This window comes from Sus scrofa, chromosome 11, assembly GCF_054392235.1.
Source record: "Sus scrofa isolate SSC_HxYL_T2T_F1_AM1 chromosome 11, Sscrofa_HxYL_maternal_Yorkshire_Landrace_v2.0, whole genome shotgun sequence".
In the NCBI taxonomy this organism is placed as follows: Eukaryota; Metazoa; Chordata; class Mammalia; order Artiodactyla; family Suidae; genus Sus; species Sus scrofa.
Genome location: NC_139393.1, coordinates 65,062,598 through 65,082,052, shown reverse-complemented (window position 1 = coordinate 65,082,052; position 19,455 = coordinate 65,062,598). Strand labels below are relative to the sequence as shown.

At 33.8% G+C, this 19,455-nt stretch overlaps 1 protein-coding gene across 4 annotated transcripts in view; it reads left to right on the top strand.

Moving 5' to 3' along the window:
* The window catches only part of LOC146398664 (uncharacterized), a 304,287-nt gene that overhangs the window by 138,718 nt on the left and 146,114 nt on the right, over positions 1-19,455 (top strand). Inside the window, exons 4-5 of one of the 4 annotated variants that reach the window (XR_014820087.1) lie at positions 170-277; positions 426-2,155. The exons of the other annotated variants lie outside the window; for them this stretch is intronic. The gene's annotated coding sequence lies outside the window, so the exon portion shown is untranslated. Of the gene's footprint in view, positions 1-169; positions 278-425; positions 2,156-19,455 lie in introns of those variants that run through there. 4 annotated transcript variants of the gene reach the window in all.

The window sequence follows — 19,455 nt, the reverse complement described above, 5'->3', positions numbered from 1 at the left end:
AAATTTAATTGATTCAGGAGTGATGCATTCTTATTTGACTTGTATAAGTTTCTAAGTATAAAAAGGTCATCATTAATACAAAAAAATGTAGCCTTCTGATTTATATATCAAAACAGCAGTCATCAGTGGTATAACTCTTTATATTTTCAGGGTTTTATTTTTTTCACAGACATTATGTACCTTCTTAGGCTTGAGAGCCTACAGAAGATTGAAACCATCCACTTGGGTATCAGTGGGAACCAGAGAAGTCTAACGTACAGGTTGAGGAGTTAATAAGGTATGAAAAGGTAACTTAAAAATAGAGATAAACAAAAAAGATGAAGGAGAAAGAGGAAAAGGAGGAGATGAGGCAGAAGAAACAAGGGAAGTGATAGACTAATATTGACCAATAATTTAGAGCTTATTTTATGGCATCTGCCCCACAGGTACCTTGAAGCAGGAAAACCTCTCCTGTTGAAGGATTCAGCATCAGTGATTATTGATATACAGCATAAATTTTTTTTTATTATATCCAAGTTTTAACTCAATTTCCAGCTCATTCCATATTATGTAAATTCAAAGCTGACACTTGAGAGTAAACCCATATAAGTGAACTAGTTTTGATGTATATTCTTCATTCAGCAGTATTTCAAGTACCAATTGTATGCTATGCTTTGTGCTCTCTGCTAGCTGAGCAAAGTGTTCTTAAGTGCCGTCTTCCACAGAGTGGTTCTTAAGTTGTAACTTGCATAAGAATCATCAAAGCTCTTGCTAAACTATCAAGGCTTGAGCTGTAGCCATACGTTAGTTGTAGAGTGTACTCGAATAACTGGCATTTTTTACTATGAACCCAGGTGATTACAGCTCCTCTATACAAAAAACATTGGTTTACAGTTAGAAAATGATGCCAGATAAATAATTATTTAAATAATATGTAGTTAGATCAGTTTGTTTCGTGCGAGGAAAGTACAGGATAGTATCTGAGGAAAATAACTAGAAAAATTTAATCCAGCTTATGATAAAGATTAAGTAACATACCTACATAGAGACCTGGAAGATGTGTAATACTTAGCCAGATGAAAATGTCAGGGGGCAAGGAAGATATTCAGAAAGAGGAATACCAGATATGGAAGGAGTTTAACACATTTGTATGTCAGAGGAAGTATTAGTGTGATTAGAACCCAGAAGGAGGATGGCTAAGGAAAGCAATAAAGGACCTTTACCCTGAGCCCATCATGTACTCCTAGTCTCACCTAGAAATCCTCCAACCATGCAAGATCCAAAAACTTAAGAGATAATGCCTGGCGCAGCATGAGGCTATCAACTGGAGTTTCTCCTGGCAGTTCCATGCCTGTGCTCTACCAGTGTTTAAATATTTTCAGTACAATCAGTATGTATGGCTAGAAGATAAAACTGGAAAGTTAAGTGGGGACTGATGATGTAAGATGCTGTGTATAAAGTAAAGGATTTTTAACAGCATCCCGAGAATAACTGGAATCCACAGAGGAGTTTCAGCAAGTGAGTACCATGATTAGAAATATATCAGTATCAAAGTATCTGTGGGTAAGAATGTGAAGAACAGAGGCAGAAGTGTTCTTACCTCTCCTTCAGAGCAGGACAGGGCAAATGTACAGAGGTCTATTGTACAATGAATGTTGAATATTAATTTTCAGAACATAAGAATCAAATTTAGAGTTCTCATCTGGTCACATAATATTGAAATAGTGTCTAGACTTGCTGATTGGCATCTGAGTGCCTGTTTCTCATTAAAGTGTAATACTCTAGCTAAACATGAGAGTAGTTGAGTCTTCAAATGAGATTTTCTATTCAGAGCCAGTATAATTTGGTTCTTCTCTCACTGAAGTCTATTATCACTTTGTCAAATTATACTACTGTATAACATAAAATCTAGTTATAGAGACTTGAAATCTAGATTTGGCGTCATTTAACACATTTTTATCTTGCTCCAAAAGTCTCTTTTACCACTGTAAGCTCACGCTTTTCACATCTAGGCAAGCAGTTGAATACACAATGACTTCATAGTTCAGGTCATAAACTTTGCACCATTATAAAATGAGGCAATATGTATTATGATTTTTCTCTCAGTTTCTTTTCTTCTAATGTTGTTCTTATTTCTGATTCTAATATAAAAATATTTTCAACTGTGCCATAAAAATGTGTAATGTGACTGTTTGCTTATCTCTCTGCCCAGTGAATAATGAAGTCTCCTAAATATTACAATGTTCTTGTAATTAGTAGTGTCTGCTGTATCCATTTAATGTTGGGTGTGCTTCAATTTCTTTTGATGCTTCTGGTAATTTACTCAAGCAAAGAGCATACTGTAAATGAAGTCAGTCGTTATATGCTGTAACTATAAACTAATGAAAATACTTTTAAAAGCCATTTTTATCTCCAGAGACTTACATTATATTTTATTCATTGAAAATTAGAAAAGATGTTTAAATTACTACAGAATTGATTAACTTGATAATACTGTTCATCAGTGTGACTTGGTGTTAAAGCAATTTCTTTTCTTGTTTCTGGTTCTGTCCTATCCTTTTAAATTGTCTTCACTGTTGACCTGACTTTCAGAAAATTAATTCTTCACACATTTTATTTGTTCTATCAGCATAACAGAAACACAAACTTCCATCCATAAATTGTGCTTGCAGTTAGAGCTCAGTGATAAATAGGTTCTTGTTCTCAGCTACTTTCAATGATGAAATGCTATTAGCACTGAACTCTTACTTTGCTACTCTAGGCCCAATGAATAACATTAATTGTTTTATAACCCTACACCATCTCATTCTGCCTGATTCATAAAACAGTTATGCACCATTTAGATGCATTTCTCAGTACACTTCATTTTCCCCCAAAAACAAAGAGTTTGACTTCATTAATCTCCTTTTTCTCTCAAAATGCAGCATAAACTTTGGACTGTATAATAAATGTTCACAATTCTTATCATCTCTGAATTAGCTCAGGAAGGGGAGACTTAAACTACATTCAAATGCAGATTTAGCCCGAAAATATTGTTATTTTAAGTACTTCTTTTACCTGAATTTCTTTAAACTCTTTTAGCAAATATTAAAAATGATATTTGATATTCAAATCTTGAAGAAAAAAACCATCCCATAGGAATACCTAAGCATGAAGTGTCACTCAGTCCAGTATTCATAAATATGAGGAAGTAATATCAATTCTATATTTATGGTTTAATTGGAAGTAGTGAAAAAGATTGTATTTAATTCTCAGCAAAAGCTCTGAATATCCCAAATTATATTAACTTCATAATCTAGAAGGGCTTGTGGAGGAGGAAAGAAAATAATATTAGTAATTAAGTTCTTTTAGAAATATGTAAAGCATTTTAGAGGGAATTTTCTAAAGAATGTTTTTATTTCACTATGGAAATATAGATAATTAAGCCCATGTTTGTATGTTTTAGTTTAGAATGCATTCTTCTAAACAAATGAACTAGGCATTAATTTGTATTAACAATAAGATCAAGTAGAGAGTTTTTTTTATTCATTTTATCTTTATTTCCCTAGGCATAATAAAAATGATAAAGTAGCAATACTTATGTTTCTGTTTTGATCATATATAAATGTTAAAAACCTAATAAAAAACAAGCCATCTAATGAGAAAGGGACCTCTGTGAGACAAAGTTTAAAATGATGGGGAGTAGGACAAACTCTCAAAGACTGTTTATTGAGCAAGATTGCTGAGGTAGGCACCTTTTTTTATCATTCACAATCCACTGTTAAAATTTTTCAACCTCCTTTCTCTTCCTGCATTAAAGAAACACTGAAAATCAGGGCAGATTTAAATAATGGTGGTCCAGAATGAGTCAGTACAGAATACCCATCACCATGCAAGTTGGGAGATCAATCAGTCCATCCATGACCCCAGTAAGTGGGAAACATTGTTTCTTTAGTGATTACAGCTTAAAGCACTTAAAGCAATTGGATCACCATAGAGGATTGGAATAGGCAGTCTATATTTATGGACATACATTGAATAGCCATAGGAAATCTGTGCACTTCTAGAATTACCTGATTTTATCAAAAGAGAAGAGTATTTCTCAATATACTCTTAAGTTTTCATTTCCAAAATCATTCCATAAGACATTGGAAGTATTGGGAGTTCCCACTGTGGCTTAGCATGTTAAGAAAACAACATAGTGTCTGTGAGGTCACAGGTTCGAACCTTGGCCTTGTTCAGTGGATTAAGGATCTCGTGTTGCTGTTAAGTTGCACCATAGGTCTCAGATGCAGCTCAGATCCTATGTTTCTGTGGCATTAAAAAAAAAAAAAAAAAAAAAAAAAGAAAAGAAATAGAAGAAATTGAAAGAACTGAATTTACTAAGATAACATCAATCTTGATCTTCTATTAGGAATCTATATAAAGCTATCAAAGTTAAGGGTCTAAAGAGTAATTTTCTGATGAAACATAAATAACAATACTGATAAATAGTAAAGGGCAGAGAAATATAACTGAATAATTTTATTAAGTAAACATATGGCACATATCTAAATATATGAAAGAAGTCATATGTAGATGAATTATACAAAGTAGCTCATCTCTTTATTTAGTTGTAAATGTAAATTATATAAAGATCCATTTTTATAAAGTTTAACACCAATGAGAGGTAATATTCTATGAAAACATAGAAGAGATAAACCTAGGCTGTGATGACCCTGCTGACACAGAAATGCAGCCTTAACTTCAAAATATATTCTGCTGCAGTTCCTTTGGGTACAAATGTGTTTATTTTTGGCTTCCTAGCCTCAGTAAAGCATGTTACAAGGAGTATGAGAGTCAAACAAAGCAATCTTCAGTTCACCTTTGGGTAGTCAGTATCCTAAATCATCCATTTTTCCTCCACTTAAGCTTTCAAATAAATCCTCTCATCAAACATAAACATACTGTCAGACACGTCAGAAAAACATGTCTTAGTGGTAATTATATTCATATTTGGTGATATTCATCTCAACTCTTTTTCTGGCAAAATTTTATCTTATCTTGTAATTCATGGACTAAACTATAAAATTAACCACTGCACATACTCTATATAAAAAATAATACACAAAAGGGAAAATTAAATAAATATGCATAAAAATCTGAATGACCCAACAAAGTAAGACATGAGTATAATTACTAGAGTCCTCACTTATTGAACTAATCATAACATCAGAAAATAAAAAATCTCCTTCTTCTTTTTACTCTCAGCTAGAAATTCAAATTAGCAATGTTATTTCTCTTTCAGAAACTTGAAGCTTCATTTCTGAGGAATCTGTCTTTGAGGGACTGGTCAGAACCATTTCATTAACTTTTATCAATTGGCTTAAAAATAGTAGGAATGCCTCAACAAGTAGTTTGGGTTCTAGGTGTGTTCTTTTATGCCTGCATTGTGCAGATTAATCTGTCACACCTTCCTAATCAGGGTCCATTTTCTTAGCTAAAATAGCAACACTATTCTTTGCCTCTTTGTACAGTAAAATGAGAAGACACATTACTGACATAAAAATGATGTAAAACAAAGATGTAAAACAAAGATATAAAATAAAGATGAAGTTATTGGAAGTAACTGCTTCCAAATTGATATTATTGGGAAACTGCTTTCCCCCTGCACAGAAATACTTTTAAAATAGTATACTAATACCATTTTGGGAAGGTAGAGAAATTTGGGAAGTGTTTCAATCATTGCAATCATGAGAGTACCACTCCTACCTTCACATTTTGGTTGCTGCATTATTGTAGTCAGGCCATAGGGAAGGAGTGTCATATTAGATCATTGATCTGAACTGTATACTGTGGACCAGCACCACAAACTCACAAGGGCTTTGTATCCAGCTTATGCCATACCCAAGATTTTAACAGGCAGTTTACTTATTTGCACAGCCATTTCTGAATGAAGAGGTACATGCATTGGCTTTTTCCTTTTGGGGTTAATCAAATCCATAGCCAGAAACAATTTTGTCTAGGATTGCACATAGAAATATAAAAGAAAAGAAGTGATATATAGGTCCATGAGACCAGGGGAATGAGTGTGGATTTCAAAACGACATTTGAAAGCCATAATAAGATTTAATTCAGGAGTTCCCGTCGTGGCACAGTGGTTAATGAATCCGACTAGGAACCATGAGGTTGCGGGTTCGGTCCCTGCCCTTGCTCAGTGGGTTAAGGATCCGGCGTTGCCGTGAGCTGTGGTGTAGGTTGCAGACGCGGCTCGGATCCCGCGTTGCTGTGGCTCTGGCATAGGCCGGTGGCTACAGCTCCGATTCAACCCCTAGCCTGGGAACCTCCATATGCCGCGGGAGCGGCCCAAGAAATAGCAACAACAACAACAAAAACGACAAAAAAGACAAAAAAAAAAAAAGATTTAATTCAGTTGTCTAAAGTGCTTTGGGGTGGCCGACTCTATCCTGTATAAGATAAATCAGGCAGGCCCATAAATGAAGCGATAGATAGAATGAAGACTAAAACTAATACAGGCAAGAACAACTCTGGACCAGGGAGAAGATAGTAGCAGTGAACAGGACATACTGACAAACATTTATGTGGCCACGTATGCTCGTATGTGCATACATATTGAAATTTGTAACAGATTTTCATGAGGGTTAAAATAGAGGGAGGATGTGCAAGAAAAATCCAGTTTGGCTAGGTAAAATAATTAATTATTGCCATAAATGTATATGATTTCCCATAGATCCTATGAAAATAATTTGTATTTATGATTTTTAAATATTAGATGGAATTCAATTAGAAATTTTTATATAATGAGATTCTGCCTCAGTTTATGCTAGCAGATACAGATGGTTCTTTGAAGTTTATTTATCTTTCTGAACTTTCTAAATGACTAAGCAATGACTTTTTTCCAGTGATATCAAAAATTGCCTCCAACTATTTGTTATTTTTTGAAGTTCAGAACAAATGTCAAGCCAGGAGATATTATAGCACTTGACAATAGAGTTTTCAAAATGAGGGTGCATATATCAAATCAAATTTTATCTTTAATATTCTACACAATACACCATTTTTCTCAAAGGAAATTATTTGCTATATCAAATTTTTCATAATGTAGCTTTTCAGAAAATAAAACAAAACTTTTTTATCTCCTTTATTTCTAAAAATTATTATTTGGAATAAAATGGATCCACCTTATATTAAAAATGTAAGGAACTGCTAGTTTAATCATTATGTGAACCTGTTTGTCTATTACAACATTGTTTCAAACCAGTGTTGATGGGCATTATATAATTTATGCCTACACTTTTTGGATAATTTTTGATAATAATCTATATCATTTGGACGACATAAGTAAGTATATTGGACACAATTCTGATTTTATGCTTAAAAAACTACAAAATCACTATATCTAGAACCATAATATGCATCTTCACTTAAAGCAAGGTCATCTTGAGTAATCCTTTGGTATGATCCAAATCCAAGATGGAGTTACGCACCATTTGGAGAAAACCCTGAAGTAAATAACTATCATAGGAAGTTAGCTAATAAAACATTCAGAATGTGAATTATTGTATTGAAATAGACTTTGCCCTTTTATTTCTGATAGCAAGAGAATGGAATATTTGGAGCATTCATTAATGATAATTATTTTTCAAATTATTGAAGGAATCTATATTATTATAGTAATCTATAAGAATCCTCAACTATTTTTAGAAAAGATATTTTTAGTGTACAATTACATTTATTTGAGATATCCAGAAAAGGTAGTTTCATAGAAACAAAAAATTGATCAGTGTTTACATGGGACAGGGTGTTGGGATGGGGTAAATGGGGAATGGGTAGAGGGGTAACTGCTAGTAAGCAGGGGTTTCTTAGAAAAGTTATTTAAACTGTGGCCAAGTCGATATAAATTATTTTATTTTATTGAATTTTTAAAAATGTAGCAGCATTTTAAACTTTATGGCCTCTACCTTTGCATTTTACAGGTATATGTGGATAAGGTTTTTTTGGTAGAGTACTTCAAAGGTTTATGTTTATTTGAATTGAGTCTGTAGTGGAGTTATTTCCTTAAAACATGAGACATGAAAGAACTAAACCTTTGTGAATAGTATTTCCAGAAAGAAGTCTTTTCTATTGAATATGCTGCCTGAAGGCATTTCTGGATCAAAAAGTTGAAAAAATGTAGCACTCATTCATCATTCATTCATTCATTCATTTTCTGCCTAGTTACATTCCAAGATCTAAGCATACAGAGCTAAACAAGGCAAACGAGGTCCTTTCAATCATTTTCATTTGGGAAGAAACAGGCTAGAGGTATATACATAACTGAAGAATATAAACTCAAAGATGGATAAGTACTATAACAAAAGTAAAACTGGGTATATAAATAAAATGTTCATTTTACAATAAGAGACATGCAGTCAAATCTAATCATGTTTCCCTTCTTTGATCAATATGTTTAGCATCCCAAAATATTTTGACAAGAGTAGAATAGACATTGTTCTGAGGTTACTAAACTTATTTTTCTAGTTAATAAACCGCAACACATTTTTGCTTGGGGTTGAATTAAAGGGAAAGGAAAAGATCAATCACAGAGGAAATACATAAATGCAACCACCATCCAGTCCAGTTCTATAACTACAGATAATGAAAGTTTAATCAAAGTGCTCTAAACCCTTCTTCCTCCCCAAAATGCTCCTCCTCCCCAGTGCTGGCTAATAGGGGTGGAGAATCATCAGCAAGCAGCCGGATGCAGACCTGTTTATCCAAATCTATCTATCTTTTTTTTTTTTTTTTTTTTTTTTGGTCAAACTGCACCATTCAAAAAAAAAAAATCAAAATTAGAAAAATATTTATTGTATTTACGAACACAAATAGACATGACTGCACCCACCCATCCCACCATGATCCTACTTTCCCTTTCTTCCATGGCAGTTTTCACGGTCTATATGCCCATATTCCTATCTCTTTTCCCAGAGAATATATCCTCAATGTCTTGGGCATCTGTTCTTGAGAATAGATATGGCTGGTGACAGAGAAGATCTTGATGAGCTACCCTGGTCCATGACATGACTTCATTGCTCTTGGGTTTTCCCTGGGCTTATCCTGAGAAAATTAAAAGTGTCTGTTCAAGACTCAAAACATCAATGAGACAGATAGCTTGCCTGCCCAAGGCTCCCACTCTTATAGTGATTCCTTTCTATTAATTTCTACGCACAAAAAAATCTGTCTCTTTCTGACTCTCCCTTCTTTTCAAAGGCAATTCCATCAGAAGTAGATGCTAGCTTATTTCCTCCAAAGGCACACTGAATGCATTTGTGATGTTTAATTAGTATCCAAAAATATCATATATAAAATAATGACTAAGTAGTAAAAAATATTTCTGACATTAACAAATATTCCTAAGCAGACACTCAAAATATGACCCAAATAATACCAACATCTTCTGGAAAATACCCCCAAAACAGTCTGAAACTAGTTTTTCTTTTCTTCATTTCATTCTTAAGAGCTAATTATAAGGAGATACATACTTATTTACGAAGACATCCCTGTAACTTCTTGATCAGCTATCAGTCTTGACCTCCACACTAATGTGAGAAAGAGTTAGATCAATTTAGGTTCTTGAAAAGATGAATTCCTCTTTCTCTGCATCCCCAGACTAATTCCTCTAATTTGTGCTCTTCCTCAGCAGCACACTCCCATCATGTCACAGTGACCTCATCGGTAACTGCAACCAGGATGAACCTCGCCCTTTCTTACCACCCCTTCCTCTCTTTCCTAATCACTTTCTATTGTAACCTAACTTAAGCAGTTCCTCAAATATCCAGGGACTTATAATCTATTGACCCTATTGTTGTAAGAATTTAACTTTCCTTTTCCTACTTCCCGCCTTATCAGAATGCACATTCCATTATCATTATTATTCTTATGACTTTCTTAGGCATATCTTCAACTGCTTTGTCCTCTCTTCCTCCACCATACTTTCTAGAATCATCACCAACCCTAGTTAAACCCAACTTACTTTCCATTACATATGTACTAGATACGTTTCCTTTTCCCCTATTGATCTGTTATTCTCTTATTTTCTCTTCATCTGTCCCAGAAGTTTAGCTTCCAGGGATTGCTTCAACCGAGCTTCTTGCCCTTCTGGTTTCCTGTTGGAATCAACAGATAGAGTGAGATAGGAGGAGATGCAGAGGTGGGGGAGACCTTTTTCAAGGTAATTATTCTCCTGTGTTGCTTCCCCCATCAGGCTGTGGTTTTTCAGAGGCTGCCAATCCTCTAGCAATCCCTGCTGAGAGACCTTTTCACACCTTTCAGATTTGAGTCCTCTCCAGGTTTTTACTTCATCTCTAAACAATGGTCTCTGAACCAGGATCCGGTCCCTGGACATCTCTGCTCCTTCTATGCATCCTCCTCTAGTGACTGCATCCGTTTTCAAGACTTGAAATTCCACCACAATGATAATGAGTGTTAAGTTTTTATCTTCAGTCCAGACTTCTCTGTGGATTCCAGAATTGATGTACAGTAATCAATTCAGCCCCTACAGTGGGATGTCTGATAACATCCCAGCCTTAATGAATCTAATTTGGATATCCTAATTCAGAGATCTCAAACCTACTTCATCTTCAGGTTTTCTCATATTGGTTAATGGCAGCTTCATTCATCCAGTTGACCAACTTAACTTAGGCTAAATTAACCCCTTCTCTCATTTTCTCTCACTGTCCCCCTCACTACTTTTAGCCTCAATCTTTACCTTGCTCATTCCACTTCTTTCAGCCTTCAAACATGCCAGGTATGTTTCCACCACAGAGGCTTTAAATTTGTTACACCATCCACCTGGAGAACTATTTCCTAAATATTTCCTGGTTCATACCCTCCCTTCAGGTTTGTTCCTTAAATATCCCATGTTCAGGGAGGCCTGCTTCCATGACCTTGTGTAAAGCAAAAAATTCTCCCCATCACAGGCACTCCCTGTGTCTCTGACTTTGCTGAATTCTTTCTATAACTCATATCACCACTTAACACAATTTGTTTATGTTTTGTCTACTGTTTTCCACTGTATATCTACAGTCTCTAGGATAGTGCTTAGCAGATAATATGTGCTCAGTAAATATTGGGTAAGAGAATTAGTGAGCAATGAATAACACAATATAATGATGCATATGTATTCATAGTCTATACATAATCATAAAACAATCTGAAAAATAGAAATGTTCTGTTTTCCAATATTATCATAATATATAAGGCCATATATAGATGGTGATATTAGCATTCTTCAGATGTCTTCCAGGACTCTGGTACTGGGGAATATAACTGTTTTACAAGTAGAAGCAACTAGGTGTTCCAGAAACTTTGTACTTTACTTGAATGATAAGTGATTTATTCTTCCCATTAAATCTTTCATGTTTTACTACATAAGTGAATGAACATAGGTATTTTTATTAGAGACTAGCAAGTTATTTACAATATGCATGGCTTAAATGATGATTTAAAAAAAGACATGACAATTTCAAATATATCAGGCATCAGTACAATTCTAAGTTCTTCTAAAGTTTGGCATCATCATTTTACTTAAATATTTGTTTAATTTATACTAATATATTATAGTCAATAGGTATTCTAAAGTACATGGACATTTGCAGGTGTTATAATGCTTTCCTTTATCATATCAATAAATATACATGTGACAGGTGCATTTCTTCATTATGGTACTTGTAAAAGTCTATACAACTTAGAAATCATTAGTATATCTTTACACATACACATATACACAAATTCATATTTCCATTCTTTTTCAGATTCTTGTCCCATGTTGGGATTTTATAGTAGAGTCCCCTATGCTATAGAGTAAGACATTGTTGATTATTGATTTTTTTGTACAATGTGTATATATTAATCCCAAACTCCTAATTTATCCATGTCCCCCATCCCACCAAGTTTGTTTTAGAAGTCTGATTTAGTTCATTTATATCTTTTTTTTAGATTCCACATATAAGTGATGTCATACAATATTTATCTTTCTCTGTCTGACTTACTTTGCTTAGTATGATATTTCTAGGTCCATCCATCTTGCTACAAATCACATTATTTCATTCTTTTTTTGTGGCTGAGTAATATTCCATTTTGTATATGTACTGTGTCTTCTTTATCCATTTCTCTGTCAGTGTATATTTAGGTTGTTTCCATGTCTTGGGTATTGTGAATAGTGCTGCAGTGAACATAGGGGTGCATGTATCTTTTTGATATAGTTGTCCCCAGATATGGTTTTCTCCTGAATAATTTGTTGTATACATGCAACTAACACAATCATTGTAAATCAACATAAAATAAAATTAATTAAAATTTTTTAAAAAGAAGTACATCAGAAGCTGGATTTGTTATGCTATTGTAAACTTCATTATCAGATTTTCCTTCCAGAACACATCCTGCTATATAACACCATACCTGGGCAATAACCACTAGAAAAATCATTTCTTAGATGCTTTCTGGATTTCTAAGAAATTTTATTAAAATACAGATTTCCCTAGGATTATTAGCACATATGAGTGTTTATGGCATACCTAAGAAAAGATTTCTAAACAATATAAGACATGTGACCAGAAAGTTCATCCCATCTCCAACCCCAACACCTTTACTTACTGACTCCAGTAAATTTATTTTTATATAATTTGTATAATATGTTTAAGTTATAATTATAGACTATGTCCTGATTACTAATACTGATGTCTATTTAAAAATCAGGAGTTCCCATCATGGCTCAGTGGATTAAGGACCCAGTGTTGTCTCTATGAGGATGTGAGTTCAATCCCTGGTCTTTTTCAGTGGGTTAATGATCTGGCATTACCACAAGGTGCAGCATAGGTTGCAGATGCAGCTGGGATCTGGTTTTGCCATGGCTGTGGCAGGTGCAGCCATAAAATAAATAAATAGTAAAATATACTTAGGCATGACTTAAGTAATTTCCTGAGAAAATTTCAAACGTTATCTAATATTCTATCCAACTCAGTTTTCTTTAGTAAATTGTGTTCTATTTCTAGTGTAACCTATCTATTGTCTGTTTCTTTCCTCCTATCTATGATGATAAGACTTTTTAAACACTCATTCACTTAGTTGATATTTATTGAATACTTTGTTCTAGGTAATGAGTTATAAGGGCCTAACCCTAAACAATATATATCCAGGCTCTGCCTTCCACAAATCCTGGGAGTTAAGAGATTTTTTGGTTACTTGCTAATAATAACATTTTTATCCTTATGGTCTCTCTCTGTACCTAGATAAAATTACTGTAATAACTTTTATTAAAAATGTCTCTTTTAGAGAAAAAGTAGTTCAACGTAATAAAGGCCATATATGACAAGCCCCCAGCTAACATCATACTCACTGGTGAGAAGCTAAAAGCTTTTGCTTTCCTTTACCAGGAACAAGATAAGCATGTCCACTCTCTCCACTTTTATTCAACATAGTTTTGGAAGTCCTATCCAGAGCAATTAGGCAAGACAAAGAAATAAATTTATCCAAATTGGAAAGGAATAAGTAAAACTCACTATTTGTGGATGACATATTACACACATAAAACCCAAGACTCCACCCAAAAACTTAAAAAGTAAAGTTGCAGGATACAAAAATCAATATACTGAAATCTGTTTCACTGATATATACCAATAATGAACTATTATAAAGATAGTTGCATTTACAATTGCATCAGAAAGAATAAAATACCTAAAAATAAGCTTAGCAGAGGAGATGAAAGACCTGTACACTGAAAACTATAAGACACTGATGAAAGAAGTTGATGACAAAAATTAATGGAAAGATATTCCATGCCTATGGATTCAAACAATATATATTGTTAAAATGCCCATGCTACCCAAGGAAATCTACAGATTCAGTGAAATTCCTATCAAAATTCTAATGGCATTTTTTACAGAAATTGAACAAACAGTTTTAAAATTTGTATGGATCCACAAAAGATTGTGCATAGTCCATGCAATCTTGAGAAAGAAGAACAAAGATGGAGGCATAACACTCCTTGATGTCAAACTGTTTAAAAAAAATATTATATCTTTAAGACATCTTATAGGAAAAAATATATTAGATAGTCTTCCTGGAAAAAAAAAACAGTAGTATGTTGTCAACTCCATTAAATTACTTACTTTATGTAAAATTATGTTTTTAACTATTTTATGAAGAATAAATTACAGAATCAGAAATATTTTTCTATAGTTGCTTCATAATGTAGTTGGTCATAACTGTACATCTGGAGTTTTTTGGTTTTTGTTTTTTTATTTTTGGCCAAACCTGAAGCATATGGAAAGTACCCAGACCAAGGATCAAATTCAAGCTGGAGCTTCACCCTATGTCATAGCTGTGGCAATGCCAGATCCTGAACCCATAGTGCCACAGCAGGAACTCCTGTCTGGAGAATTTTTAATTTATAAGTTATTGTAAACAAAATATGCAAGAGTAAATTATTATTGTATATACAGTTTTAATCAAATCAGCATAGCCAAAAATGCATTGTCCTTGATTAAATGCATAATAGTGTTAGGATAATTAAAAAGAACATACTGACTTTTGTGAGGCAGTACCTCATTGTAGTTTTAATTTATGTTTCTGTTAATAATTAGCAATGTTGAGCATCTTTTCAAGTGCCAATTTGCGATCTGTATGTCTTCTTTGGTAAAATATCTATTTAGGTCTTCTGTCCTTTTCTTGATTGGATTTTTTTTGGGGGGGTTATATGAACTGTTTGTATATTTTGGAAATTAACCCTTTGTCATTTACAAATATTTTGGAAATTAACCCACATCGTTTGCAAATATTTTCTCCCATTCTGTAGGTTGTCTTTTTGTTTTGTTTATGGTTTCCTTTGCTGTGCAAAGCTTATAAGTTTGATTAGGTCCCATTTGTTTTTTTTGTTTGTTTGTTTTCTATCCTGTTACTTTGGGAGACTGACATGAGAAAACATTGGTACAATATATATCAGAGAAGGTTTTGCCTATGATTTCTTTTAGAAGTTTTATGATGTCATGTCTTATGTTTAAGTCTTTAAGCCATTTTGAGTTTATTTTTGAATACCTGTATATAGTGTGAGGGTGTGTTCCAGCGTGATTGATTTACATACATTCAGCTCTCCAACTTTCCCAGTATCATCTGTGGAAGAGACTGTCTTTTTCTCACATTATATTCATGCCTAATTTGCCAAAGATTAATAGACTGTTAGTATATGGATTTATTTTGGGGCTCTCTCTTCTGTTCCACTGATATATATGTCTGTCTGTGTGCCAGTAGCCTGCTGTTGTGATTATTGTACTTTTGTAGTATTGTCTGAAGTCTTAGAGGGTTATACCTCCTGCTTTGTTCTTTTTCTTCAGGACTGCTTTGACAATTCTAGGTCTTTTGTGCTTCCACATACATTTTATGGTATTTGTTGTAGTTCTGTGAAAAATGTCATGAGTAATTTGATAGGAATCACATTAAATATTGCTTTGGATAGCATGGCCATTTTAACCGAATTAATTCTGCCAAGCCAAGAGCATGGGGTGTTATCCTTCTATTTCTTTGAATCATCTTCGAATCATTTATTGTGTTTTATAGTTCTCAGCATATAAGTCTTTCACCTCCTCGGCCAGGTTTATTCTTAAGTGTTTTATTTTGGAGGGTGTGATTTTATTTTATTTTATCTTTGTAAAGTTTTATTGAAGTATAGTTGATTTACAAGGTTGTGATCATTTCTGCTGTACAGCAGTGATTCAGGGGGTGTGATTTTATAAGGTAATTTTTAAAATTCCCTTTCTGATATTTCATTGTTAGTGTAAAGAAGTGGAACCATTTCTGTATGTTAATCTTTTATCCTGCTACCTTGTTAAGTTCATTTATCATATTGAGTTGTTTTTGTGTGGGGTCTTTAGAATTTTCTATATATATTATCATGTTATCTTCATATATTGACAGTGTTACCTCTTCTCTTCCAATTTGGATACCTTTCTTTTTCTTGTGTGATTATTGTGGCTAGAACTTTCAATACTGTGTGAATAGAAGAGGTGAGAGTGAGCATCCTTGTCTTGTATCACCACCCCCTGGTCAGAATGGCCATCAATAAAAAGTTTACAAATAACAATGCTGGTGAGGGTGTGGAGAAAATTGAACGCTCTTAAATTCTTAAGAGGAATGAAGGTTGGTGCAGCCATCAAGGAAAACAATATGGAGATTCCTCAGAAAATTAAAAATAGAATTACCATCTAATCTAGCAATCCCACTCCTGGGCATATATCCAGACAAAACTATAATTCAAAAAGACACATGTACAATTCACATATAAGAAATATTCATAATAGCCAAGACAAGGAAACAACTTAAAACCCCATCAACAGATGAATGGATATAAAAGATGTATTATATGTGTACAATGGATTACTACTCAGCCATAAACAAGAACAAAATTATGCCATTCACAGAAACAAGTATTCAGCTAAAGATGATCATAGTAAGTGAAGTGAGTCAGAGAGAGAAAGACAAATACCATAAGATAGCACTTCTATGCAGAATCTAAAATATAACACAAATGAAACTATCTGAAAAACAGAAGCAGAATCACAGTCATAGAGAACCACTTGTGGTTTCCAAGGGAGAGGGGTTTGAGGGAGGGATGTAACGAGAGGTTGGGATTAGTAGATACCACTATAATACACAGAATGGATAAACAACAAGGTCCTACTGTATAGCACAGGGAATTGTATTTAATATCCTATTATAAATGATAATGGAAAAGCATATTTTAAAAAGAATGTGTGTGTATATATGAAACACAGCATTGTAAATCAACTATACTTCAATTTTAAAAAGAACATATAAAGCAATTATACAAAATTATTAGTAATTTTTAATACCTAAGCATTGTATTAGATGTAAGACTAAGTTTTGCTCAGGCAGTCAAACTTCCCTCCAGAGATATGCATTTGCTTTCCTCTAGTCGAATTTTAGAAGTGTAGGAGTTCTTATTGTGGCTCAGTGGGTTAAGAACCCAACGTAGTGTTCATGAGGATGCGGGTTCAATCCCTAGCCTCAGGTTAAGAATCCGATGTTGCCACAAGCTGCAGCTTAGGCTGCAGATGCCGCTTGGATCTGGTATTGCTGTGGCTGTGGCCAGAAGCGACATCTCTGATTTAGCTCTTACCTTGAGGACTTCCATATGCCATGGATGTGGCCATAAAAAGAAAAAAAAAAAAAAAAAAGAAAGAACACAAATTAGAAGTGTACATCTCCATTAGTTCCTGGGAAACAAATTTGGGAACTACAACATCTTTCTGCCCACATAACCTCTACTTGTCAGCCTAGTCTCCTCCTTGTCTTAAAAATGCTCTATTTAGCCCCTACTAGCAGTATTCACCTTTGTGATTTTAAATTAGCAGTCTTAGATAAACAGATTGTGGCATATCCATATAGTTGATTACCACATAGCAATAAAAAAAAGTGAATGAAGCTACAAAAAAAAAAAAAAAGACCATATACATTCACATTCCATTTATGAAAAGTTCTGGAAACAGCAGCTCTAGCTATGGGGAATGAGTCAATACAGTGGTTTCCTATGGGGGCAAAGAAGAGGATTGACAAGAAAGGATAAGAAGAAATTCTCTAAGTGATTGGAATATTCTATAACTTGATCAATTTGGTGATTACTTAATGAACTGTTAACTTTGTTATAGGCAAATTATTTCTCAATAAAAACAAGAAAATGAGCTGTTTCTCTGCTTTACACCCAGTGATCTCAAGGTCGAAGGTTACCCTTCATCTTTACATTATGTGTGAAAAACATTAGTGCTTGGAAGGCATCTAATAAATATTGCTTGAGGGACCAGTCCCTTCTTTCTAAGATATCATTGGGTAACATTTAAAAGTTTTTCTCTTGATTTCTGGAGGGCAGTATATTCAATTTGAATATTTTCAAATGCTTGACATTCAAAATAGATTGTCTATAAGAAAAATAAGTAAATAAAAAGACTGATTCCTGAGGACCTGCACTTACTTTACTGTATGTAACACATTTTCATGAGAAGTTTGTATGTGAAATGTCCTCCTCTCATGCACCCTATTATTCTGTCAGTAGATGAATAAGATCACGGAGATATTCAACAAAACCAATTTCCTTTTTAAAATCATATCCATACAACTTTCAGTGTTTTGTCTGCCATTAAGTTTACATCATAGATTTTTTTTTTTCTTTTCAGGCAACAGTACGAATAAATGAAGGTAAATATAGCTTAAGCACAGTGTCTGCTCTGTTTTTAACAGAATTTAAAATAAAAAAGTTTAAGCAAATAGAGATCCATACAATCTCTGCAACCTTGATAATAAAATATGTTCTATTGTAAATATCTTGTATTTGCCATTACAGATATCCTTGGATTTAGTTCAAAATAACTATAAAGAATACATTTTTGTGAAGAATAGGTATGGCCATAATCCTATAAATTTTTCAAATGTAAAAGAGATATATTGTTTTATGCTTATAGGTGATTTAGGATTATTGAGACTTTTAGCAATAGCAAGATTCACTTTGCATTTATATTTATGATACCATCTGGGAGTTCCTGGGGACCTTTGTTTGGCAACAGAAGAGACTTCATTTAATGCAGGCTTTCTATCCTCCTCTTTTCAGGTTATACTTGTTTGCTTTGCCAGAATTCTGGGTAGAGACTGAATTTTATTAAGAAAAAAAAATTTTCCATGTATTTAGTTATTGACTGATAAGTATCACCAGATAATTTTCAGACATAATACATTAATTTTTTTTAATATTCTCTTTCTATAAATACACTGTTCCATTTCCCTCCTAAAATCTTGTATATTTTCTGGTTAGACAAAAAGATTGGTAGAAACTTAACATTAGAAGGACTGGAAGAATAAGGTGACTTCTATTATGTGGCATCTGTGATAATATTTAAAATATAGGAAAGTTCAGGAGTTCTCATCCTGTCGCAGTGGTTAACAAATCTGACTAGGAACCATGAGGTTGTGTGTTCTATCCCTGGCCTCCCTTAGTGAGTTAAGGATCTGGCATTGCCGTGACCTGTGGTGTAGGTCGCAGACGCGACTCAGCTCGGATCCTACGTTGCTATGGCTCTGGTGTAGGCTGGCAGCTGTAGCTCCGATTAGACCCCTAGCCTAGGAATCTCCATATGCTGCGGGAGCAGCCCCAGAAAAGGCAAAAAGACAAAATAAAATAAAGTAAAATAAAATAAAATAAAGTTCAGAAAATAAGCCGTCATCAGAAAATCATAAGAACAAAAACAAAAGATTTTTCTGAAGACAGTATATCAACAGCTCTGAGAGATTAAACACAAAAAAGAGATAACTTAATTCATAATTAAATGAATAAGTACATTTATGCACACCTATGTCTTTTTCTGTGTTTTCATTGTATCTGACAAACACAAAACTGGGGAAATATTTCCTAAAACTGCAAAATCTAAAGACATTTATAATATGAACAATTTAGTAATA